A 25,447-nucleotide genomic window follows, 5' to 3' on the forward strand; every position below is an offset into this window, starting at 1 on the left:
CAGTGCATTACCATACCCTAACTGCTGACAGGAATGAGCATGCCCCAATGCCTGAGAAATTAATTCCAGGTTTGTTTCGGTATTTTACATCCACATCCCCTCCCAGGCCAGTGAAGATGCCATGATGACAGGGCCAGTATCCACAGAAGAGCCACCAACTGGCCAGTTGGGTGGCTGTGGCCTATCCATTTTTTTCATCTTCCCACCCTTGATGTGTGATTTATGTGGCCATTGTGAGCTAGTCAAAATATAAATTTAGATTATTACTGGGATCATTGTGCCTGTTTGCTTGAAGGTCAGAGACTTGTTTGTGATTGAGAGAAATTCCTTTGTGGAAAGCCAAACATCTCAATTGTTTCATAGCAAATTGTATTTAGAAAGAAATATTTTTACTGTAACTTCTGAGGAGAGAAATTATTACTTACTTTAAGTAAGTCTTTTTACTTTATGAAAGAGCAGGCTTAAACTCTCAGGCCAACAAAAAATAATACAATACTAAATCTCATCTGATACTGCATGTGCCCTCCACTTGCTTTCGTTAGCAGTGTTACTACCACACAGTACTGTAAACACAGTTTCAAAGCAAACTAATAGATTTTGTGTCCCTTCTCTCTCAAAGAGAAGATATCACATGCAAAGAGAGAGCTTCACTTGCTGTAAACAGGACCTGTAAAAGCCTGACCTTTCCAAGGATGGATAACAAAGTCAATACTATGTCCATTCTCCTCTTGCAGCATCTAAACTGGGAGCTGTTTTCAAGAAACCTCAGTCTCGTAACTTCCATTGTGTTTATGTATGAGCCCAGACTAGCCCTACTTCAATACCAGGTGACGTTGGACTCTCCAGAACACAGAAGGCAGTTCTTTGCCCATTTTCATTGCTCCCCGAAGAGGAATGAACACATACTTCACATACCTATGGAGATCTTCAGTTAGGAGTATTTGTCAGATAGATTTGTTTATGATACTGTTGTTAAGCTGGTAAGGGAACAGAAAACATCAGAAATCTTCCTTTTCTAAGTTACTAAGACAGTATTTCAGAAAAGCCTAGTAGAGAAAATGGCAGTTTCTAGCTGAGCTACATCTGCTCTATGAATAAAAGAATTGTATTGAATGAATATGAAAAGTGAAGGATCTGTTACTTAGTCAACTGGTTATATCTAAGAAATTCTACAGAGTGAGCATCCCATAATCATCTGATGCCACCTTTTTCACATCTCTCTACCATTCTGGCTCCTCTGATTTGGTGCTGCTATATTGTAAATACAGAAATTTCATTAACAACAAGAACCTAATACACCCATTTATTAAATAAAAAAATTTTTTTTGGACCAAAGTATCTACATATTGCACCCTGACTGAAGCTGTGAACCAGGGAAACTGTGTAGAGTATGAATTGGCATACAGGTATTTTTTCAGCAGCTATGTTGCAAGAGGACTACTCTTCAGCACAATTGAATCATTTCCTAATTGATGTGGAGTGGGCAGAAATCCTCCAACCAATGAATCGTAGTTGAGATCCTTCCACCCTGAGCTGACTGAGTATTTGGGCTGCCTTCAAGGCAGTGAAGCAGAGATTGCAATGCTTTGGATTTGACCAAGCAGTTTTTCCAGAAAGGAGGTACTTAGAAAAGCCTCAAATATACATATATTTTTAAAAATTAAAATCTATGTATCTGATGCTACCATCTATATAGTATGTATATATATGTGTGTGTACAGTAATGTCTAATCTAAAAGGACCACCTTAGTTGTATAAATGCCTCACTCTGGAACATAAGTAACTCTTGGTTCAAATACTGCCTTGTGGTGTGTTTCAGTTTTGAGCAGGAATTCTGATCTGTCTTGGTGAAAGAGTATGACTGCCACAGCTTCCAAACAAAAAACAACAAAACTTAGGACTTGTAACCACAGGGAGTACCTGGCTCTTGGTTTCAGCCTGCCCGAGCTGACAGACATGCCCAAAGCTAATGCCATATCTTTGATAAGTCAAAAATTGTCACACCAAGGATGAAGCTTCTTTTTCTTCTGTTAGCAGCAGAACGTGAAAGTGGGAAATCTCACAACACTGCAGGTCTTACATGAAATTCTGCAAGGTGGATAAACTTCTAAGAGAATTATGGCCTGCTATAAATAAATTTTGTCTGCCTCTTAGGAGGAATGGCAGAAATATTTTTTAGAATATTGCTGTCTCATCAGAACAATAGAAACATTCTATTTCTTGGGTCTCATGACATCTTGTATACTCAGTGTTGGAGACTTTGGTCATTATAACTGCCTGAAGCTCTATTAAGAACAGAATCATAAACATGTAGATAGAAGGGACTTCTAAAAATCTTGTAAAATTCTCCCTTCTACACAGAAGCAGGAAAAAAGTCCATGTAATTTTTGCCATCACCTTTCACCCACTAGATGGTTTCTTCTTAGAAAAGTGGTTGATTTGCTTGTTTATTCCTGTTGACTTGCTTGTTTATTCCTGTGCTGCTCCTCTTTGTTCTTGCTCTCCCTACCAAGAAAGAAGATTATTACTCAGAGTTTAAAACAAAACAAAAAAAACCCGAACCGCGCCCCCCCCCCCAAAAAAAAAAAACCCAACAACAAAAAAGAGCACTAATAAGGAATGAAGGAATGTGAATCCTTATCTTTTGCTTTCTAGGTGGTGCCTTTCATGCCTTTGGGTAAACGTAATGCAATAGATCAACCACCTCAGCTGTAAATATTCTATCCTCTTGATAATATTTTCTAGTTCTTGAAATCCTTTAGGTGCAATAAAGAGCTGCCTGGTCTATGTCTGAGGACATGATGCAAGTGAAAAACTAGCTAAGATTAAGAAAGGTTTAATGTAAAAACTGGAATGATTAATGGGTTTTGAAGAATGGTGTATTTCTCTTTGTATTTCTGCTTTTATTTTGTATGCTACATTAAGTAAATTGCTTGAAAGTTTTTGAATTTACTGCATGTGATTAGAACACAGGGTGCAGTAAGCCTGGTTTTTGTAATACTGAGTGTTTTGGCCTTGCTTAGTTAATTACTGGGAAAGTATTATAATGGTAATGGCTACTAAATCTGCTCATTTTGGGTAGGATTTGACGGCTGTTTAAAACTGGGTTAATGTTTCTAGGAGCATGAATGTTGATAGTGGGATAGCATGAGTTTGGCTTTTTTCCTTCTTTTTATTTTTCTCCCTAGCAGTTATAATACTGGTGTAAAATGTATATAGAGCCTGTATATCCTAAGCCTCCCTAGAAAATCTGCAGTCGTTAGAGTAGAAGTTACATAATGGTTACTATGGGAATAATAAAGCTGAAATGAAGCAAAGCAGTAGTATAAAAGTGAAGCATTTGAAATTGGGTCAGGCTTTAGAAAACTCTTTTTTCCCTCCTCAGAAATTCTTGAGTTTGAATTCTTTAATTTCTTCCCTAAAGCCCCAAGCCTTTTAGGATTCCTGGGGTTTGGTTTTTTTACGTGAACTTTAAAGGCTAAAAGAATCCCCACTTTAAAATGAACAAGCAAGAATGCCTAAACTTTGTTGCACAACTCAGGAATTGTAACTGTAAGGAACAGACTAAATTGCACGAGTCTTTTGATGAAATCATAAAAACTGGTAGCTAATATTTCAAGTGCAATTACAAATGTGGCTCAAGACAGAACAGGTTTTAGTAGTATACGACCAGATAGTTTTCTACCTGCTGTGCTACAGTCATCATCAGTTGTCTTGAACCACTATTTAAGGGTTTTTAAAGTGTATTTTAAGGGTTTGTCTTTAGATTTTCACTAAAAAGTTTTCAATGCAAGTTTTATTGAAATCCCAAGGAATGCCTAGAACATACATTCATCTGATACAACTAAGGTATACCATGTAAGTAAACATAATATTTTAGGGGGTAAAAAAAGGGAGAAGAGGTAGCCATTTTATGCTACAAAAATTGACATAAAGAACAGCAAAATAATGTGTTTGTGATGAAGCCTCTTCTTCTTGGGGGCGCAGAAATCAAGGTAGTTTTTATGAACCACTTCTGGATCATATCCAGAAATTGAACCCTCATGTGGCAAAGTCAGAATATATTGGCATAATTTCTGCTTTTAACAAATAATATTTTGGTGATGCTGGTACAGACTGGTTGTTCTGGGGGAGACATCTCATGCATTCCGTAATTACTGAGAAGAGAGAGTGACCAGGATTTTACAGTATGAGTTTATGTATTTCAGAGAGTCAGCTCTGTCAAACAGCAGCACTTCTGTGAGTCAACTGAAGTATTTTAATTGTTCAGATGAGGAAAACCTTATCAAATTACTCAATACTAATCTTTTTGTTAAAGTATCTACCTAATTCAGGAATTCTGAATATACCAGAATCTTCCTATCTTTGTTTCTCACTATATCTAGTTTATTTCTAGTTGGTGTCCTTCAAATATGATATGCCATCCCATCTTCCATTGAAGTTGAATGTTTTCAAGTTGGTCTTCTCCCTTTGGGATCAAGATGGATGGATTTATGTTTGGTACTGCTCAGCAGGCAGCCTAATCAGATGGGACAAAAGGAGTTACTGTGCCAGGAGTGGGTTCTGGATCTTACAGATTTTTAGTGACTTTTAGTTCTTTGTTATGTTGGGTTACTTTCCAATATTATAATTTAGCCCAGTGTTTGGAGATTCTGCATAGTACATTGCTATCATCTGGACACTTAAAATACCAGTAGAAAAAAATACAGGGATTAACCACTTATATTTGTTCTTAAAAAAAAGGGGGGAGACATTTTATAGGTAATTATTTTTGCACTATTGGATATAAACTGTATTTTAAAGACTGTATAAATTTTCAGTTTATAAATTATGAATTGTCATGTGTAAATTTTACATCAGTTTGCCAGGAGAATTCTTTATTCTCTGTTAGGCAGACCAAACACTGATCCCATAAACAGCTTTATTCCAAAATAACCATACATAAATATGTAATGGCTTTTATATTTTCATTAAAATAACGCATAACAACAGCACTTGTGCCATAAAAGAGATAATAGTACTGCATGCATGTGCATGAACTTGTGCCCATGGCAAGATTCCATCTTAAGAAAAGATAAACCCTAATAAATACTGACATGTAAATAAAGCCTCTAAGACGTGGGTTTTAAGGGACAGCCTTTATTTTTCTTTAACCATAAATATGTGATGATTAATCACCGTATTTCTAGAGAAAGGAAATTCCTCATTTCTGTATTTGCTGCTGTTGAGGTTGTGGCCATCAGTATGATTGCTTTAGGCAAGCTGCTGCTTCCTTTGCAACAGCAACATTAAAATTTGAAGAGGAATGTTTGCTTAAAAATTTCCAAACAGAACCATTAGGTCGGAAGGGGCCTGTGTTCAGCTCTCAGTTCAGACTAAGTTACTCAAGGCTTTTTGTCTAGATTGGTTTTAAAAACATCCAAGGACAGTGGTTCCATAATATCTCTGGACAACCTGTTCCGGGGCTTCGTTGTCCTCCAGGTGATTTTTTGGTTTTTGAGTGTATCTAACCTGAACCTTTCCTCTTTCACTTTATTTTCATGGTCTTTTGTTCCCACACTGTGCAATGCAGTGAAGAGTCCGGCTCTGTCTTCTCCATGACTACTTTGCAGGTATCAGCAGGCTATGCTTCACTCCCACAGCAAAATTTTCTCTTTTCCAGCCTTGAAGAAGGCCAGGCCCATCTGCCTGTCCTCTCAAGGCAAGTGCTCTGGTACCCAACCATCTAAAATAAAGGAAATTAGGACATTCTCACCCAGGGATTATTTTTCTTGTCTTTTTAACTCTTGGGTTTTTATGATTTTTTAAAATATTTTTCAAGAAATTCTATTTTAAGGGCTGTCAATTAGTACTAAAGGGCTAATTAGAGCAGAGGATGTGAGAGAAACATAAGAAGGGAACATGTCAGAACTTTGTGAAGTTGAGCAGAAAGGAAACAGCCTATTCACAGAGAAACCTTGGTCTAGGGAACAAGCTGCTTTGAAATGTGGCCTTACAGAGATATAAGAATCTTATTATGATATGTATACAGGGTATTTTAATGATTAAAAGTGAAATCAGAATGAGGAGCTGTTCTAAGCTTTTGAACCATGCAGTATAATGGACTCTCCCATATTATCTGATGATCTGTTGTAAGCAGCCGTGTAATTTTTCTTCTTTTCTGGAGACTTTCTTGGGCTGCTTTGTCAAGGTTTTCAGCTTTGAGAAGTGGAGACATGTGAGATACATCAATAGTTTTGAATTAATGCTCATGGAAACAGTATGTCATGTTGTGAAAGCAGAATGTTTGAAAGGAACATATTCTGCAGGAAGGCCTGTGTGCTTTTAAAAATGAAAGATCTTTATAATTCATTTTGCTGGCAGTTATTCTGATATTATGTTCATCCTTTGTTTCGAATTCTTTAAACTGATAATGTTCAAGATGTTCTTGGGATTTACTGTTTTTTAGTATAGAGGCAAAATAGTAGAGGTACTTACTATACCAAAATGCTTCTTTACACGAACAAAAAAATCCTCGGTGTTGGTTAAAAGTTAACCAAGCTTTTCTCCGATCCTTTATTTTTTTGAAAGCAAGGAGGGGGAAGAAATTCTTTTGTGATTCTTTCTTTAACCTTCTTTCTTCCTGCTCATAAAAATGGAGCTTTGTATACTTGACCTTTCTGCCCTTGCAGGCACAGAGCAAAATTCCTGTGCTGCTACTCAGTGTGTTTACCAACAGTCTCATTGAAAGCAAGAAGTCCTCTTTGGTGCTGTCTATTCTGTATACTTGTAACATTAATGTTAAGGTGGTATTTTTTATCAGGCAGAATATTTGCATATATATATATATATATATATCTCCAAAATTACTTTCTCCTACTATCCTGCACTCTAATCTTATAAAATTCTGTAATATTTTAAATACTTTAAACAGCTCTGAATGGAACAAGACATACCAAATCATCCTTGCCTTTTTTTCCTAGCAATTGCTGGCAAAAGTGTTTGAAATGATGTTGAAATGGAATCCTGCAGAATATTTTGACCTGAATAGGTACACAGTAAAAGCATGTGCAAAAAAGGAAGCCATTCTGTTTTTAACAAATATATCTCATTTCAGCTTGCTGTATTGACTGAAATGCATATCTTTCTCCTCATATATCTACAGAGAGGTGTTGAAGTTCATCTTCATTCATGATCTTATTAAGAGCTGATTTAAAATCATTTTACATCTCTTTAATGTTTAGAAATACTTGCTCCTTTGTTCCCTGTATGGCATCATTAATTTGAAAGAGCAATAGAATTTTAAAGGTTCATATTTTAACAGGCCTTATGACTGTTCCTTCTAAAAACCCAGACAAAAAAGGGAACATCAAGAACAGCAGTATATTCGATATATTAGCTATGAACTCCCTAATTCTAGAGAGCTATGAATTGGCTAAGGGTTTAATTTCTAAAATGTAATTACTGTGTTCTAGGTGATTATTTTTTCCCAATTAATTTCGTGTAATACCATTGCAAGTCACATTTCATAAATGGAACTTCTTTATGTTCAAACTGTGCTTGAACTTACAATTGCATAATCACACTGTAAAACACTTGTAAAGAAGACTTGCTATAATAAAGCATTAAGAAAAGCTTAAGCTGATTTTCACAAGCTCTATGCAACTGACCTAATGCTTGAAATTTGTAGGTGGTGCTAGCAGTTGGTAGTTAAGAAAAGCTTGCATCATTTCTTTAAATTAATTAGTTTTAATTTAAAGCGAGCTGCTAACAAATGACGATGGCTAATGTCTGATACCTTGTACTGTTGGGGCTCCCAACCCCTTCCTCTTGACTGCTCCTTTGGCTGTGGTTAATGGTGGTGTTGAGAGGGGCGGAAGCATGGTGCCTGTAGCTCACTGTTGCACAACTAAGAGCCCACATGAAGGGGGCAAATGCCAGTTTTACTGTGTGGAGGAAACTGAAGGGAGCACTTAGTGCTGTGCTGGCCGCCGGTGGCATCCTGGGTGCGGCTCCAAATCAGGCTCATGTGTTTGTCAAAGCCCTAAATGGGCTCAGACAGCGTTATGACAGAGGCTGCCTGTCTCCTCCACAGTAGCTTCTCCCAAAGGAATAAAACTACTGAAGTACACCTTTGGTCTCTACTTTGTGAAATACCCAGGCATTAGACAGAAGGCTGAACATCTTATGGTCTTCAGAAAAACACAAACCTGTATTTTGTCTAGGTTTATTTTTTTAAAGCAATTATTCCCCTAACAGTTATGGTGTAAAATTGCTTCTTCTAATAAGCTTCCAGAGTAAATAGAATAGGTTCAACTCTTTTAAAATAAGCAGCTTAGCTTCAAAGCCATAGGAGGGGATAGACAGGAAAATGGTTTAGTGCTGTAGGTAATGGTCCTTGTGTGTGCCTGTGTGCGTGTGCTCTCACACGTGTGGGCACAGCGTGGGCACAGTCAAAACATCAGTGAGGTGGGCTGTGCACTCACGTATTTTAAATAAAAATAAAAAAAAAAAATTTAAAAAATTTTGAAGGAAGATCTTTGTATGCTACACACACACATGTTTAAGAAAGGGAAGATCTTTGTATGCTACACACACACATGTTTAAGAAAGGAAAAGCTTATTAAGGATGTAAATTCAGGAGTTCACAAACTAAAAATGCCCATAATTGACGGTGATGGCTTTGCAAGAGCAGTTTGGTTCCTTTCAGTGTTTGCATCATCCTGCAGGTTTTCCCCAGGATTTTCACAGAGTCATCCTATGTTATAATTGCAGCATTGAATTCAAATTTCAAAGAAGGGTTGGCTCTGTCATGGGCTTAGCAATTATATTAATTACTGTAATTTCAAAAGGTTTTACAAATGTATTTTCATAAAATGCTTTCATTTTATCGTACAGATAATCTAATTTTAGGTGTCCCATTTTGAATACTTAGAACCCAATTTTCAGAGTACTTAACAGTATAGAGCACTTGAAGTTCTGAGCATGCAGCTTTCACTGATTTCCTTCCATTTCAGCTCTGGGGGTTCAATGCCTCTGTCGTTCTCACCTAAGTGACGACTGAGGCTTATTGGAAAAGAGGGCTACAAAATCTAGGGATGAACTGTATTAAGTATGTGCAACAGTTCTTGTGGATACTTATAAAGGGCTGCTGTGATTAAATGGTAGAAGATTTTATTAAAGCTAAGAAAAGTCATTCCTGAAACCAAACCTGTGGGCACCCAGGTATGTTTTAAGCCAGTCTTCCAATCAGTGAAGACTGAAGTTTTACTAGCAAAAAGTTGCCAGAGCTTAGCACAAGATGTCTTTGTTCTTCCCTTTAGGGGATGAGACAAGGTGAACAATGGGTTGAAAAGCACAGGGGTGGGCGAAAGACCACACACTTTTGAAGTGTTTGTGGGTAGAAATATCAGGGAGACTGCCAAGGATAAACCAGTCCATGTGGAAGGCAGCAGCCTCATATTGGCTTAAGCTTTGGGTGGAAGATTGCAATTTTACAGGTGTCTTTAAAGTAATGCTTTGACAAAGGTCATTTTGTTAGCTCCCAAACTATCTTTTCTTACTTCTTGCTTTCCCAAAATAAAACCTATGAACTCATGCATGTGAGAGTTGTGAAATGGCAAAATTAGTGTTGCCCATTCCATCATAATAGGAAATCTCTTCTGCTCATATAACAAGATTTTCATGTATCATGTCAAGGCGTTCTTCTGTCTGAAAACCTTAATAACAATGATCTTATAGCAGTTACTAGAAATACCCTTGCTGAAGCCTGATCTATGTATTCTTTTTAAAATAAATAATTAAAGTGTCCAGCAGGGGATTGCTTCATTGCCCCTTGCCTGGTTAATGCTATGCCAAAGGCATAGATTACATATGTTTTTCTGTTTGGTTGGTTCTAATTAAATCTGTTTCATGTCTATAATTAACAGTAACAGCAAGAGATTCAACAGACTATTTTCTGCCCTTTAAAATTTTAAGAAACCCCCTTATATTATTTCATTTTGCTTGGAGGAGCTATGAAAAATACATCTGCTATCTGAAACTAAAATTAGACATCTAACAATGCCTGTGGGTTCGGGGACAGAAGAGGGAAGGAAAAAAGACAGAGACAAGCCTGTGTAGCCAACACAAACTTTCTGTTTCCTTTTGTCTCTATTGGAATAGGATACTTGGGAGGCACTAAAGCATTCTCTTCTCTTCAACTCCATTTTTCTGAACTCTGCCAGAGTTCAGGTTACAACCAGCTCGAGATATCTGACCTTGACAGCCCAAAGCCCTGCAGAACAGGTGTAGACCACCTGAGATTGCATCTCACAGGCTGGGCATTGTGAACTAACTACAATAACTACTTGTAGTGTAGACTTGTACATCAATGCTGCTTTGTGAGTCAAGTCCTCATTAGAGGCCTTTATAGTCTCTTTTAATGTAGATTCAGCCTGGCAAACTGTTCAAGGTGATGTTGGACAAATGCTGATCTGCTCAGAAGTTATCTCCCCTTTGGAATAAATGCTCATTTGAGATGGGTCTCCTTGGTAAAGATCTGTGCGATAAGATGGCTTAAAGTACTGCATCCACTTGTGTTCCCAATGCCATTTGTTTTAGGGACCATGTATCACAATTAATGGCTGTATTTTCAGGTGCATTTCACACAGGTTATCAGTTTTCGCTTGGCTTTTTGATCCTTTCTTTTCTCACAGAGACTCAACAGTGCAGTTTCACATAGGTGTGAGTGGTTGTATGAGGTATAAGTTACTCTTAAGCATCTTGTTTCCTTGCAGTTCCCCATCCCTTTCCCACCCCTGATTCTGATCCCTCAAAAGCTCCCCTACTCCTTACCACATGTCCAGGTTTTTTGAGATTACACATTTCCTTTAGGAAGCAGGTTATCTGAGGTGAGGGTCACATAGGTGAAAACGTGGGCATTTTGTCTGTATGGGATTTTTAACCTATAGCAACATCTGTGGTATAAAGCAGAGAATTTTTGAAAAGCAGAGAGATCAAACACTGTGAGATGACATTAAAAACTATTATCTCATGTCCAAATTAATCTGATACTTGTTGTAGTGAAGAAAGTGCTTATTATTGTTTGACTATTTTTGCTCCACTATTATATGTCACATCATATTGTATCATATCATAACTAATGTGTTTTAATCGAGCATGTCACTTCATCTTAATAGCTCTTTCCATATGCCTCCTTTCCTACCGTTATAAGGCTGTGAACATCATGGTTTCATTTTACAGAGGACAAAGGAAAAACTTTGAGAATTTAACTACAGTCCTTGTTTGGCTTTCCTTGAGAAGCTGCTGTTCTCTCGGCTGCCAATTGAAAAGTGTTAAGTAATTTATCCTTGGAGTGGAAAGACGGACTAGATTTGGTGAGTTCAGAGAATACAGAACCCCTCTGGCCTTCTTGAATCCCTTTTCTGAGGTACTAGAAGATGTAAGCACCTTCTGGTTGTAGAAATGGCCAGGTTGTGGTGAATCCGTTGTCCTGCTTCGCTCCCATCTCACAGTCCCTGCTCCGCAGAGAGGGACTAAGCAGAGAGGACATCCCTGATGTCAAGCTGGGTACTTCACAGGTGAAAAGAATGTTGTATGGGAACGGTGTGACTTGGGAGATCATAATTACAGTACCTTATTCACAGGATGTTGTAAACGTTGAGCATTTAACTATAGCCTTTTTTTTGTCCATATTTCATTATCTGTAGTCCCATTAAAATTGGACTTGCAGTCAGAAACATAGGTGTCCTAAAAGAAGACAAATAGAGTGCTGAGCAATGTGTATACTGGTATTTATTTAAAAAACCCCACAACACTTGTCATGAGTGTTAGACTCCCCATTAGTTTTTAGTTTCTTTTTTTTAACTTAGGTTAAAGTATCCATGGCCTAGTCTGCATAGGATTTTTTTCACATAGGGTAAGGAAAAGTGGGTAGCAGGTGTAAGTTTTAACTGAAGTGTAGGTGTACCTGTGTTATTTTACCTTTTAATATCCAAAGCTCCAAATTATATTTTAGATCTGTTACATTATGGTGGTTATTACAGTCCCCTGGTAATTCTACATTGATGGTAATTACTTTCAGTTTCACAATATTGTACCAACAAGAAAAAATCCTAAGCGTATCTGAGCTGCCCAACCACAGCTTTTTTGTTACAGAATTTGGCCCAAGGTACTGGCTGCTGCTGTTAATCTTTCTGTACTGGCTTAATAGTTTTGTGGTAATTTTACAACTTTTCAGTTGTTTTTTAGTCTTGCATTCAGGGTATTTATGACATTTCAGTCTCAACTCAATCTTTTGCATTAACAAATAGCATTTTGCAAGTCTGTAGAGCAAAAAAGTGTGTTGAGGACCCCATGTCCATGGAAAACATATCCCAGTTGCTTTATTCCAGCTGAGTTCTCTTTGGAGAGCCTTAGGCTGAGTGTGCCATTGGCAAAATGAGTGCCTTAGGTGAGCTTTCGGATTTCATCTTCTGTTTTAGCTTCATCCAAAAGGAGCTCCATTCTGCACAGCACTCCATGATGCAAGCCAGAAGCTCAGAGAGGGATGATGGGGAGGTTCACTTCAAAAGTATTGTTCTGATCAGTCAGTGTAAACATTAAGGTGAGATCCCCAAGGGAGAAGGTGGTTGGTCAAAAATCTGTTTTAGTAAGGTTAACAAAAGGCCATTTTGCTTGAAAAATGAAGTGCTCCATTACCCTCTGCCAACTGTGGGTGCTTTATCCAAGCATGTGCTTCCTCACTTTAGCAACCCACAGTAAGCCTGAAAACATCATTCTGCATCGTAAAATGTTCATCACCAGATGGGTGATGAATGCAGAAACAGTTGTTACAATTTGTATGCAGTTACAATTTGTATGCAGTTGCTTCTTAATTAGTGAGGTATAGAACAGAATGATTTTTTTTTAACAGATCCAGTCCAGAAGTGTGACTGAGCAAGAGACATAAAAATGGGCCCTCAGTAACAAATACTGCAAAATTGGTAAATTGGTAGCACATCTGGTAGGTCTGATAGTCATCACAAGTTTCCTCTCCTAGGCTTAATGGCTGCTGTTCTTTAGAAAGCAGTGATGAGTGGTCTGTTGTGGGCAGCTTAATGTTAACATTCAACCATCATTCTTTTAAAGAAACTCTTTGGAAAAGAATAAAATACTCCAATAGAGAATTCACTGGGCATTTCCTAGTAGGATGAGGTATGTTTGGAGGAAGCATCTGTAAATCAGTACAGAAAAATTAGCTGCAGTCAAATGACTAGAGAGATGTGGGCGAATATCACATATGCTTTGAGAATCTTAAGGCTTGCCTTCAGTTAAAAATTCCTCTGGAATTGTTACAGTCTCTATCCTGTGATGGCTGCTGGCAATCCTGCCTAACACAGATTTCATGTAATGTTCCCGTAAGAGCAGCAACTACAGAAGTCTCTGCTCACTGGAGGAAGTTTCTTCCTGAGGCCATGCTTTCTTTCTACTGAGCAATAATCCACAGTTTGAGGTGTACCTTATGCATAAGGGAAAAAAAATAATTTTTTTTGTACAAGTTTCTAGGTCAGACACACAGTCCCACTGGTTGGTCAGTTCATGGTGTTGTAGCTGGGAGATGTGTTTAAAATTATTGTAAACATTATTCATTCCCATCTGAAAATAGAGAGCTTTCTAGGACAGAGAAAAGCTTAATTTCTTCTGGTAGAACACTTTTGTTGGCTTAATTAGATAACGGCAGTGATCAGGGAAGGTTATCTATCTTGTTTACTTGTTCCTTTGCACCTGGGCTTTGTTGGAATGTCACATATTACTCCATAAAAACACCTTTGAGTGTTAATGGAAAAATCCTCAGAAACTCGATGTTAAGGGATTTTATTTAATTCAATTTAAACAAAAATCTAAAAGAACACATTGTATTTGGTGTGTTTTACTCCACTTTGAAATCTCTAACATTATTGGAGTTCTCTTGCTAATAAATCTTAGTTTAAAATATTATTATTATCATTTGAGTTAGACATTTTTATTTTATTGTGTTTTGCTTTTGGGTTACTTGATTCATCTTAATATCATATTTTTAAAAGAACCAAACATTTCTTATTTGGGTTTGTTTTTTTTTTTTTTTTTTTTTTTGTTTGGTTTGGTTTTTTTTTAATCTTAACTATACAAAGCAAAACCTCATACATTTTTCTAGGTAGCTCAACCTACCCGTCTTAGCTATATCTATCATAACAAGTATTTGGTAAAAATCAATGTTCATGGGTTAAAACTGGAGATTAGGGAAGACAACGTATTGTAAAAACATAGAAAAATTGTTAGAGTAAGGATTACATTACACCAAGCATTTTATCAAAATATATTAAATAGTTATGGCAAGCAATCATGCAGTCACTCCTTGTTAAGGCTAATTTTAGCTCTTCCAGTTAAAACAGACATTTCTTTTATGGGTAGGAATAGATTTGAAGTTTCTTCTGTGCTGTGCTTTCTTTTACCCTAAAGCCAGCACTGATGTCTGGTAGCACAGGGTGCATCTGCACAAGCACAGGGAGTTGGGGCTTAGGTTTGTTGGGGTTTTGGTTGGGGTTGTTTTTTCCCTGAGCTGGTCAGGGAAATGTGACTTTCCCCAGCTAAGTCAGCTGTCAGACCACACGGCAACACAAGCCCTGTGATGTTAGCAGGGGGTACGCGGGGCAGGGAGGATGACACCCACCCAACTCCTCTGGTTTGGCAAGGAATAATTCCTTACAAGCAGCATTCTCTGAAGTTGTGTCATGGCAGTTTGTCCAACACTTCCTCGTGGTGCTGATCCTCACTAAAGACTCCCCTCCCTTCGGAGGTGTTGCCTTTGCATAAAGTAACATTTACCCGTTGCTGCCTGTTTGGTGCGAATAATCCCTGCAAAGGGGTTAATGAAAAGAAAATGAAACCGGGTTCTGCTGTCACTCTCTGCTTCGGCATTCACAGATATAAATTGTTCAGTTCCACTTGAAATACTGAATGTTTCAGTCCCTGGAGGTAGTTGAGTAGATGCTCTTTCAAACTGATTTAATTGAAGATCTTTAACTCCTTCAAGGGTATTGATGACTGTGCTCATTTAGTCAGAGAATAGGCATGTGTTTGTAATACAATGATGCTTTTCTTTTATTCTTGATTTCTTAAACTTTTGGGAGGCTACAAAATAAGAGAACAAGAGAAAACGATTCTCTGATGGAATCAAATGAATATCTCTCCAGTCCAAGGACATTATTTTTAAGTAACTTATTTCTTGGCTAGGCGGGAATGTTTTTGCTATTCCAAAACTGGGGTTCCTATGGAAGTCCAGCAGAATTTAGTATTTTATCTTTAATGGACCTTCTGGCTGTTACATTGTTGTTTGGTGGTTGGATTTTTTGTGGTGTTTTGGTCTTTTGTTGTTTTGGTGGTGGGGGTGTTTTTGTTTATTTTTGTTTTTAATTAATTAAATTTTTTTCTTCCCTCTAGGAAAAATTTTCTACTTGTTAGAGAACTATCTGAAGAAACAACCTTTTTTTCATTTTGATTGGTCTAGTAATTGCTAGACAATTTCTTTTTGAGCTGTAATATGAACTGTCACACTGTGTGTGTTAGAAAAGGTATTCCCAAGAGGTTGTGTGGATATGGTAGAGTTTGTAAAATGTTAAAATGTTAAAGGATATTAAAAATAATTTGGGACACTTAATTAAATTAAGGATCAAAATTTAAAGCCACAGTGTCAAAAATCATTAAAACCTTGCTTTTTTCCCCATTTCTTAAGCTTCAAGACATTAATTCTCTAGAGTGTAGACTGGTAGGTATAATTACATTGGTGTAACAAGACAAAGGGATGATGCTGTCAGAATTTATTTCCTGTGAAGTTTAGAACAATCTGATATTCTAACCTTAGTAACTCTTTTCTCTGGCTACCTGTGCTACTTACATTTAAATAAACCACTCTTACATCTTGCTTTATATTCTCAGAGAAAAGCAGCTTTATGTTTTGCATTGCACCCAGCTGATAAGCCTAACCATTAGCCTCAGGCGTGTACTTCTCTTCATTTTTCCTTCCTCTACTTTATTGGGAACAAAAGTCATATGGAAAACTGGTTGATTAGAAGCACTTCCAGCTGTGTTTAAGTCTGTGTGCATGTCATGCAGAAATGTAATTTAGACTTGCACAGCACTTCTTATCCAAAGCTTTGAAAATGGGTCAATATCCTCATATAGTAGGTGGTAAAACTGTTATAGGAGAGGGGAAATGACCAGTGTGAGGTTTCACAGGGAAAGAGCATTGAGGAAAACCCCACAGGACAGACCTTCTGCCCCATACACTTCCTACATTTGAAACTAGCTCCATTACTGGATAGAAGAGGTGATGCCTGTGCTTTGTGATGTGTTTTGGAAGGGCAGTGCAGCTTATTTTGCTGGAGAGGTTGGGGGTGTAAAGATGTGACTAAATTTAGGATTTGAAGTCTTTGGCTGTTTTGCATCAAGGAGATTGTGGGGGAAATTGTATTCTGACTTAGAGGTGCTGTGACAACACTTACCTGGACATTATAAACCCTTAATTTTAGTTGATATTAACCCAAAAGTGTGATATTTTCAAAAAATCAGGAAACTCAGCATAGTATTAATATAATGCCTTGACTTACTTTTTCTGGGTAGGGATCTCTTTTTGTCATTTAAAGGGTAATAATGTGGTTAGAAAGACTGGGTAATATTGCAGCACTATTTTCATTTCCAAAACATAAGACATCCAAAGGGATTTATAATCCCTGTACACCTGAGCTCAGCTCTGTTCTTTGCAAGCCAGTGAAGAAGCTTTGGGGAGCTTGTTGTGAATCCTTGATCCAGGGATGAATTGTGTAGGACTGCATTAGAGCTCCTGTGGATGTGACAGGTCACTCTGTCCTGGTGTTCTCCTTTCCCCTTGCTACCATATTACCTCAGATACACATCTTTACCTGCCTCTCTTTTTCTTGGGCTGAGGACAGGAGAGTGGCTTGTACAGGAACTTTAGCACATCCATTAACAAGGTCTCAGCACAGGAGAAACTCAGGATTGGCTCTTTTAGGCCTAAATTTATGAGACTACCAGGCAGTTTCCCGGGCAGTGCAAAATTCACTGAATAGAGCAGATAATTTTATTATAGATTTTTGAGGCGGTAAATCTGTTTAGCTGATATGCATATAGCTTTTTTTGGTGTGGGTTTTTGTTCCCAAGAACCTGTGTGTCTTACATAGATGGAGGTGTTGGAGTTAATCCCTCTCTACCAGTTGTTGGATATCTCATAACTTGGCTGCCACCTAAGCAACTAAATAAGTTATCTGGATAATATCTGTGTTCTATTCAAAGGTCAGGTGCTGAGCATTGTAGAAAATTTGGCTGTGTGATAGAGGTTTCTGCAGACAGCCAGAGTCAGGAATGCTTTGGTTTTGTTATGGAGGTTGATTTTGTTGTTGTTGTTGTTGTTGATGTTGATTTGCTTTTTTTTTAGCTAAGCATAAAATCCATATGATTTTTTTTTTTAAATAGCATAACACTTTTGACCTGTGACTGAAAGCAAATCTTTGTTATCATCACTGTACTAGAATACATAGATATTGTCATTATTGGCAGAGAGCACTAACACAATGCTCAGCAATTTGCAATCCAGGAATATGGCTGTTCCATTAAGGATTATAAACTGTCACAGTTCAGCACTTCGATGACTTTGAGAACTGAGAGGTGCTGGAATATCTTGCGCTAAGGTACTTCATGCCTGAGGTTATAAACTGTATGCTTTATATGATTTATCTGTGATAGAGTGTGTCTTAATATGGATTTCTTCTGTGGCGATTTCATTGTTCAGAAGGGAATAGAAATCTGTGAGTGCCATTTCGTAGATGGATTCTCTGGGGTTTTGTGGCCCTAAGAGCAGGCACTGAGCTTTTTGCTGAGTTTCAGCCACACGTTCTGTTGCTTTTTGGTGTAGGGTAACTCAGCATTCCATGCTATGATTGTATCTGAATTTCAGACCTGAAAAAAATAATGTCAAGCTAATGTCTTTTTATAGGTAGATAATTTGTCAACAGTGCCTACTTGTGCTTCTTTGAATTATTTTAGCAAATATCAGTCTTTCCAGTAAGGCCATTCTGAGAGCTTGAAGGTAATTTTGCAGTAGCTCCCCTTTCTCATTACTCAGATATATTATGTTCACTTAGGCATTCAGTTTTGGAGGAGTATTTGAGTGATCCAAATGTCTGTGTCCAATGTTGCTTTTTATGGGGAAGAGGGCATGGAAGAATATTCATAAAATCAGGATCTTTGCAGAGGCTTTGTCAGCCTGCAGTAATATTTTGCATGACAGAGATCATATGTTACCTAAATGAAAAATGTGTCTGGCCCATTAGTAACTCCTTGGACTCATGACAGTCCATGTGAAAATTCACATTTCATAATCAAGGTATGTCCTTACGTCAGGATGAAGTTCCCTTACACATATGACTAATAAAAAACTCTCAGTAAGAGTCTCAAATTTTTTCCTTTCTGGCTACAGGCTGTACGTGTGAATTCCCATCAGTTTCTTTAGGAAAGAAGCCTTGATATGGCTGAGTGACCTTCCACAAGATAGTGGAGGTAGCTGTGCATGGTTTGTCTTAGGTGGCTACATGATAAATGCAACATCCCATAGACGTCTTTGAAGTTTCTCCTTTGGCATGGATAGAAAGGACAACCTTATGGGTGGTTATGTGACTTGCCATTAATATGCAGTACCTCTAAGACAAGCAGTGTTAAATTAGTATTGTTTTGTGTGTGGTTAATGAATATTCCAGTCACTGGAAAGGAGCAGCATATACCAGCCTTCTTTTGTGGCACATCACTTTGAAAAGGACCTGTTGAGTGGTTGCATTTGGGCTTCTTCCTTTACATATTTGATTTTATGCATGGAATCCTGGAATTAGGACAACGTGACTGACAAGAGAAGTCTGTTAGGAGGCAGAAAGACATATTTTTCCAGGAATGAAGGAAGATGGATTTGAGGAAAGCTAAAGTCAAACCAGAAGAGTTGTCATGTTCCCTACTCTGTGTAAACTTGCTCAGGTGCTTCATCTGTCTCTGTGAAGTTCATCATCTGTGAAATGCTTGAAATGCAGGCATAGCCCTGACAAATATGGTGAAACCAGCCTAACTTTTATAAAGTCTGTTGTGAGCTGCTGCTGGAAAGCTTGTAAGATGTACATGCAAATGTAAAACTCTAACTAATCAAGAATTTGTATTTAAAAGAATAGCTTTCATTGTACTGATATTTTGTTTGCTTGGCTTTTGTAGTCATTAATTTTGGGGAAAAGACGTGAAAAAGTTCTTGACTCAGAGGAGAGCAAATGGTTTATATTGCAGCAGGTGTTTACTCACTTTAATTTTTGGATTAATTAAATGGGGGTGAAGTCTGTAGCAGGCAACTGTAGTGGTTGACATGAAAGCCATGGGGTAGGCCAAAAAATTCATGCAAACTGACTCTTGGAGTAGAGTAGTTGAACTGTGATGTTTTGAATAAAAGTGGCATTGACTTTGCATTGCTTTGTGAGTACCGTAAATTGAACTGAACCAAAGCTCCTGTAAGGTCTTTATTATCTATCTTCTATGTCTTGTCTGACAGACCATTGGCAGGTGTGCAACGTCAGCCAAACTTAAACCAGTCGCACACGAATTCTCGGGATCAGAGCTACGGAACTAGTCTCGCTCTCCTTTGTGCCAGTTTTCCTTGAGCTGCTTACTTCTCTCTCTCACTGCAAAATCTTTTGCTGCAGTTAATCTGATACCCTCGTGTAATCTAGATAAAGCTTTTTTCAAAAGGCTGATGTGACAAATAGCAATTTCTGTCTCTTACACAATTTGTACCCACTGGTGTTTCTGTGGCCTGTTATGTTTTTGGTAGTCAGGTGAAGTCTTCGCTCCTTCTGTTCCCTCACCTGAGGAGTTCACCTCATTGTTTTCTATTTCTGTAAAAAATGATATGTATATGTTTAGCTATGTTTTATCAAATAAAATTTAAAATAAAAGACAACAGAACTAGAATAGAAATTTGTGACATGATTGGATTTTTAAGATAAAAAACATATTCTCCTTATTTAAATGGGATCAAGATCACATGACCTGTATTTGAAGCCCTGATATGAATATAGGTGTATTTAAGAACTTTCAAATGACTTTCACCATCTATGTTACTTAATTATTGCATCTAATTCTTTTACTGAAGCTTCAGCCATTACTGAAGCTTCCACAGTTAAATTAGGGAACTTAATTTTGTTTTTCTCTGGGTATGAACTGACAGTATGGTGAAATTCCTTCAGGTTGAATAAATTTTGTGGTAACAGAATAACCATTTGTCATGATCTTGGGATTATAATGTCTGAACAAAAGCTAGAAGAAAATTAACAGTTTTGTTTCCGTGTTTACAATGAAACACTGCAGATAAAATGTAAATTGAGACTGTTACAATAGAAAAAATTCTACTTTCATTTATGCTAATAAATTATAGTTCTCCTTACATAATATCTATAGTGCAATTTTAACAACTAAAAACCACGTTTATAATTATCAAAACCTTTGAATAAGTTGAAGAGTTGTATTACACTTGATCCTTAATAAACTTACAGTTACATTACTGCTACACTCCTAGAGGCAACTGTGTCCAACAACATTTAACTGCTTCAGTTTTCACATATTCACTTTGGGGGGAACAAACGAAAACAAAAAAAAGCTAGCATCCCCTTTGTATGTTTCAGGCTTGTTCTGTGTCTTTGATCAGAAGTTCTTGCACTGAATCTCTTTAACACACACCTGAATAGAACAAAGAATTCAGTAAGTAGGTATCTCTGCCCACTCAGTGCATTCAAAGACTCAGGATATAAAACCATTTTGAAAAAGATCTCTGAATATGGTAGAGAAAATTTCCTAACTCTGAATGTATCTAAACCAGACTGAACGTCATGAAAAGGATTTATTTAATACTCTGATTTTCTTTTTCTTTGCTTTCATTACTGCTTTGACTTTTAAAAAACAAGGCGCCTTATATTGCAGAAAGCAGTACCTTTCAGTTATTTCCATAGCAAACCAGCATCACCCAGAAGTTAAATAATGCTGTATCTTATGTCTATATTCTTTGGAAATGAGTGATTCATTTGATTCATTGGAAATAGTCCAAATCCTTGCTGCTTTCCTGGAAGCACTTGAAAGTTTTTCACTGTTCTCATTTGACAGTCTGTTGCAAGTTACCCTAATTTAGTGAAGGTCATATTTAAATTTAGCAGTGTCCCCTGGCATTAAAACCTGGGTAATGCTACCCCATTTCCACTTGGCAATGCTCTGGTGAAAACTCCATTAATGTACCCGCAGTGTGCAGCGACAGCAGCGCATCTCTCACAGCGTCCTATTTAGACGTGCAATTCCATGAGGCGCTCCTGAGAGTTATGTAGGGCACCTCGGGATGAGCTAAAGAACAAAAAAAATTCACGTGGGGTAATCCTAACCCCTTTGTTTGTTCACCTTTCCTAAAAGCCTGGTCTTTTTCAGTTCCAGAATTGAATGCTGAAGAAACAACGAATGACTTTGTTACAAGTGGAAGCGAGACCCAGAGCGAAAGCTTTTTCCCTTTGTCAGCTAGCTGGAGAGGAACAAGTTGGTTTTTCATAACATTTTAACATGCCAGTCCTTTGGACCATATTACAGAACCTGAGCACAAAAACTTGTGTGTGTTTGTCTTGTAGTATGTCATAGAAAATTTAAGATACCTAACTCTTGACTGTGTCTGTGTTTATGCCATGTGTTACGGTGTCAGAAGCACTGTGTTGAATTCATGGCAGGCTAAGTTAAAGTCAGCATTAGGGCAGGTTAGTCTTTACAGATTGACCAAGTGCTGCCTAATACCATGGGTGATGGCAGAGTTGGTGGTGGAGAGGAGCTCTGCCCTACAAAGTGCCAGCCCTGAGTACTCTTACCATGAGGCAGAATGATTCTCCTTCATTAAGTGTGTTGGAGATCTAGGTAAAATCTGGAAGAACTTAAAAATAATTATTGTACTTCACTTTTTTAATAAAAATTAGTGGAATTCATAAAAGTGCAGTCATAATGCAAATATTGTTGTGGCTGGTGGCCATTATCTGAGACCCCTGTGGGAAAGTTCAAAGTTAATTAACTCACCTTAGGAGCTGGAGCTTTACAGTGGCTTTAATCCAAGTTTAGGGACACAAAACCTGAGTGGCTTTTGGAGGAAGGGAGAGCTTTAGGGAGGGACAGGCATTTGAGCTGAAAAACAGTCCTTTGCTGCTATAAGTACAAGCCTGTCCTTAGGCTTTGTTTAAAAGTTGAGGCAGGCCTAGGAAGGGGATGAAAGCTCAGACAGTGCCCTATTGTGTGTGCCGTGAGATGTGGATTCTGCTTGTTCTCATCTACGTTTCAGCAAGAATCGGGGAGATACATATGTTGAGGGGGAAAAAAGGATTTTTCTCCAAGTGAAGTGCTTGCAATAATTGCACTTTTGCAAGTATCAAACCTGTTTGGTTCCTGTACAAAGGCTGTATATTTGAAGAGTTCAAGAATGTTAAATGGGCAGAGTTCATTGGAAGGGCATAATTTGGGTCATATGAAAGACGTAGAACACTAATGAACCCCTGTCCAAGAAGCATGCCTCAGTGTGTTGGAGGAATGGAAAGTTCCAGGCAGTGTTTGTATATGAAGAGAATCTGAATAATTTGGGTTTTGTTTTTGCCACATGTGTAAAAGGAGTGTGTGGGTATTGTTTTCTCATTGTTTTTAAAGTCAAAGTGTTCCAGCAACTTTATCACAATCTATTAGAAAAACACTATATAATATGAGTCCAGACTGGTGTAGAAGCTGCAGGAATACTCATGGTGGGACAAAATTGCCCTTTCACTAATGATTTCAGCACAGCAAAGTACAAGTTCAGTCTGTGGGAAATGTTTTTGTGCTGGAGTTTTTTTTGGTCTGAAGCCATGACTTTCAAAAGAACTTGATGAGAAGGTGTAAAGCTTAATAATGCAGACTTCCTTGTTTATTTTTTAAGTTTATTTATCCAATGATTGATTTCCAGAGGTCAGGTCATTTGCTGAAATGTCAATCAATCAGGAACAAATGAGTTCTAAAATTCAAGGGGTAGATCTTTTTTTTTTTTTTTTTTTTTTTAACCTGAATCGAGCAGCATTATTTATTGTTAGTGATGACACTTATTTCAGTGTCATGCAGTTGTTTTGGGCTGTCAATGTGCAACTCTGTGGTTTAAAAAAGCTTCACTAGGTCCATTCTTACCCTCGTTTCTCTTAATATAGCTCTGTTTTCACGTGTAATTGAAAACTATGTCAGTACTTGTCACTGGTTAGGTGCCAAAAGTTTTTATTTTGTGTTTTTATTTTATTTTGTTGGCTGGCCAACAGTACAGTTTAGAACTTGTGATTTCTTTGTAAATAATTGATATAAAAAAAAAATTAAAAGTGACAGTCCCTGATTATCCAACTCAAAACCCCCACTTATTTATCAATTCATCCATTCAGCTTTTCCTTTTTTTGTTTGTATTTGATTTATATTACAGGCAAAGTGACAGCACTCATGCATTAAAGTAACAATCAGTTGACTTGTATATTTTGCTTCTAGTTATATAGACCTAAAAGTTCATTTGTATGAAGTTGCATTAGTAGTTTTATCCATAGGAAGAAGTGTTGACAATTCTGTGACTTTTGTTTGATATTCATATGGCAATTGTGTGGTTTACAGGATCCTTGGTAAACTGATACTACTGAAAGTGCTGAATGTTTTCAGTTTTAACGCAACTCAAGGCAAAGTTACTTAGTTAAGTTGTTTGCTGCTTTGTCTTTCAGCAAGAAGAATCTGTGATACAGACAGACAATGAGTAAATATGGTTTTGATCCCATCTCCTAAATAAGAAGCTGAGAGACTGAACTATAGCTCTGACTTGGTGTTGTTACAGGCTTTCGTGTTGTGTCAGCTTTGCATGTATTAGGAAATCTGTTCATAGTACATAAAAATGCACAAACCATATTACTGAGCTGCAAAAGCCCCACTGCTGATACATCAAAGAAAGCAGCCGCTGTCATCCAGTTTTAGCCACGGTGCTTTTGAGTACCTTAATCCTCTTCCCAAACAGAAGAAGGCAAAGAGAGTACACTTTCTTTATCCACCCCCTCTTCTATTTTTTTGAAGTGTTGATAGCAAAATCCAGAAACTGTGTTCAGCAGCCATCACTGCATGGCACAAGACATAATTTTCTTTGCATCTGATCTGGACATTTCAGTCTTCATGTATGCTAAGCCCTTTCAAATGTACTTTTTATTAAAGTTAGAAATTACTTGTGTTTATTCCCAGGTGCTCAAAGTATCAAAGAGATTATTCAGTTATACTTCATTTTCATTTCAGTCTCCTTCAAACTGGTATTCTTTTGTTCCCTTTCAGTTGCTGAAGGGATTTATATTGGAATTGTACTCAGAACCTGAGTTACAGGAAACACGTCTACCATTAGAATTCCTATATTTTACTTTGTGTGACTTCAACATTTTCAAATTTTTTTTTAACAATGCAAGTTTTACAAGACAGTTACTGCAGAATAGCTTCCATAAGAAGTGAGCAAGATATACTACAAATATAAGTTTAATCTGTTAGAGCTGTTTTTAAGGTCTGTATCCTGTCTCCTAAGTGGGTCATGGCAGAAGTCAGGGGAAGGGTATGAGAACTGAGCAAGAAAGCAGCGATGCTTCCCTGGTATACTTTCCTGTCTCAATAGCATTTCCCAAGTCAGACGCTGTTCTATGAACTGAAAAAATTATTACAGTTTTTTCTTCCTCACTAATTTGCCTAATCACTTTCCTTAACTGCATTTTTTAATAAATATGTATAAACACATTTCAAGGGAATAGCACGTGCAAAATTTTTATATTGAACCAAGTTACCAAAATTATTGGAAATAAATTATAAAAGAATGAGTTTTATGTATTGGGTTTTAAATTTGTTTTTTGTTTATTAGCCACTGTCTTGCAAAGTGAATTTGCACTGCAAAGTAATCCCAACAGAGGAATGGAGTACACAAGTGTAAAGCTGTCAGACTACAGCAATCATTAAATTGTCTGTCTAGATAAACTAATGGGAAACGATTTTAAGTCTTTGCTAACCTCCAGCCTCTCAGACCAAAAATACTTTGCTTTGCTGAAATAAGTAAGCAGCTAGAGTAAAATTTAATGTTTTAAGAATCCCTTTGTGTTGTCCTATTTACCCAAATAGAATTTCAAAACTCTGCAGTAAAAAGTGTCAACCAGGATCATTCCGAAGGGCAGATTAGAGAAAATGGCATTTGATGACAAGGTTTGGTATATTTAGAAACGCTCCTCTTATTAAAGTTGCTGCTGTGCCTACTACTCCTACACTGGAGTCTGCTAATTTGTGTGACATGCTATCTATCCCAACACACAAGGAAGATCAGAGATTA

At 37.4% G+C, this 25,447-nt stretch overlaps 1 protein-coding gene across 1 annotated transcript in view; it reads left to right on the plus strand.

Moving 5' to 3' along the window:
• Nucleotides 1-25,447, plus strand: part of SPIRE1 (spire type actin nucleation factor 1) — a 128,190-nt gene that overhangs the window by 28,943 nt on the left and 73,800 nt on the right.

Source organism: Corvus cornix, chromosome 2, assembly GCF_000738735.6.
Source record: "Corvus cornix cornix isolate S_Up_H32 chromosome 2, ASM73873v5, whole genome shotgun sequence".
Lineage (NCBI taxonomy): Eukaryota > Metazoa > Chordata > Aves > Passeriformes > Corvidae > Corvus > Corvus cornix.